Below are 1,822 nucleotides of genomic sequence, written 5' to 3' on the forward strand. Positions count from 1 at the left end.
TTTTTTGGAGGGGGAACTGGGAAAGGAGAAATTTACATGTAAATAAAGAAAATATCTAAAAAAAAAAATTATCCAGCCATCTACTAGTCCCAGTGGCCTCAGATGTAAAGGTTTTTGTGATTTCTGAACTAAAAAAAAATACACACATTACCATGACAGTCATAAGGTTATTAACATCACTCTGTTGGAGGAATAACAGAAAGTGTTAATGTGGGAGAAATTTCAATATTGCATTTTTTATTAGATATTTTCTTTATTTACATGTCATATGATTTCTCCTTTCCCAGTTTCCCCTCCAAAAAAACCCCCCCAAAACAACAAGAACAAACCCTTGCTGCCTCCCTCCTCCCCCTGCTTGCCACCCCATCCTCTCCCACTTATTGGCCTTGGCATTCCCCTACACTAGGGCACAGAACCTTCACAGGGCCAAAGGCCTCTCTTCCCATTGATGACCGACTTTGCAATCTTCTACTATACACATGCTGCCTGAGCAATCAATCCCACCATGTGCACTCCTTGGTTGGTGGTTGAGTCCCTGGGAACTCTGAGGGTACTAGTTAGTTCATATTGTTGTTTGTCCTAAGGGTCTGCAAACCCTTCAGCTCCTTTGGTCCTTTCTCTAACTCCTTCATTGGGGACCCTGTACTCAGTCCAATGGATGGCTGTGAGCCCTACTTCTGAATTAGTCAGGTACTGTCAGAGCCTCTCAGGAGACAGCTATATTGGCTGGATTGTCCTTCCTTCAGTTAGGACAGATTGTCCTTCCTGCTTCATAGTTAGTCTCTGCAACTCCTTCCGTGGGTATTTTGTTCCCTCTTTTAAGAAGGAATGAAATGTCCACATTTTGGTCTTCCTTCTTCTTGAGTTTCTTGTGGTTTGTGGATTGTTCTTCATGTATTCCGAACTTCTGGGCTAATCACCACTTATCAGAGAGTGCATACCATGTGTGTTCTTTTGTGATTGAGTTACCTCACTCAGGATGATATTCTCCAGATCCATCCATTTCCCTAAGAATTTCATAAATTCATTGTTTTTAATAGCTGAGTAGTACTCCATTGTGTAGATATACCACAATTTCTGTATCCATTCCTCTGTTGAGGGACATCTGGGTTGTTTCCAGTTTCTTGCTATTATAAATAAGGCTGCTATGAACATGGTGGAGCATGTGCCCTTATTACATTTACTTATTACATATTACTTCTGGCTATATGCCCAGGAGTGGTATAGCTGGGTCCTCCAGTAGAACTATGTCCAATTTCCAGAGGAACCACCAAACTGATTTCCAGAGTGGTTGTACCAGCCTGCAATCCCACCAGCAATGAAGGAGTGTTCCTCTTTCTCCACAACCTCACCAGCATCTGCTGTCACCTGAGTTTTTTATCCTAGTCATTCTGACTGGTGTGAAGTGGAATCTCAGAGTTGTTTTGATTTGCATTTCCCTGATGCAAACATTTCTTTAGGTGCTTCTCAGCCATCCAATATTCATCAGTTGAGAATTCTTTGTTTAGCTCTGTACCCCATTTTTAAATAGGGTTATTTGGTTCTCTGGAGTCTAACTTCTTGAGTTCTTTGTATACATTAGATATTAGCCCTCTGTCAGATATAGGATTGGTAAAGATCTTTTCCCAATTTGTTGGTTGCCGTTTTGACTTATTGACAGTATTTTTTGCCTTACAGAAGCTTTGCAACTTTATGAGGTTCCATTTGTCAATTCTTGATCTTAGAGCATAAGCTATTGGCGTTCTGTTCAGGAGATTTTCCCCTGTGCCTATGTGCTTGAGGCTCTTCCCCACTTTCTTTTCTATTAGTTTCAGTGTATCTG

Source organism: Mastomys coucha, unplaced genomic scaffold (genome assembly GCF_008632895.1).
Source record: "Mastomys coucha isolate ucsf_1 unplaced genomic scaffold, UCSF_Mcou_1 pScaffold6, whole genome shotgun sequence".
Taxonomy (NCBI): Eukaryota; Metazoa; Chordata; class Mammalia; order Rodentia; family Muridae; genus Mastomys; species Mastomys coucha.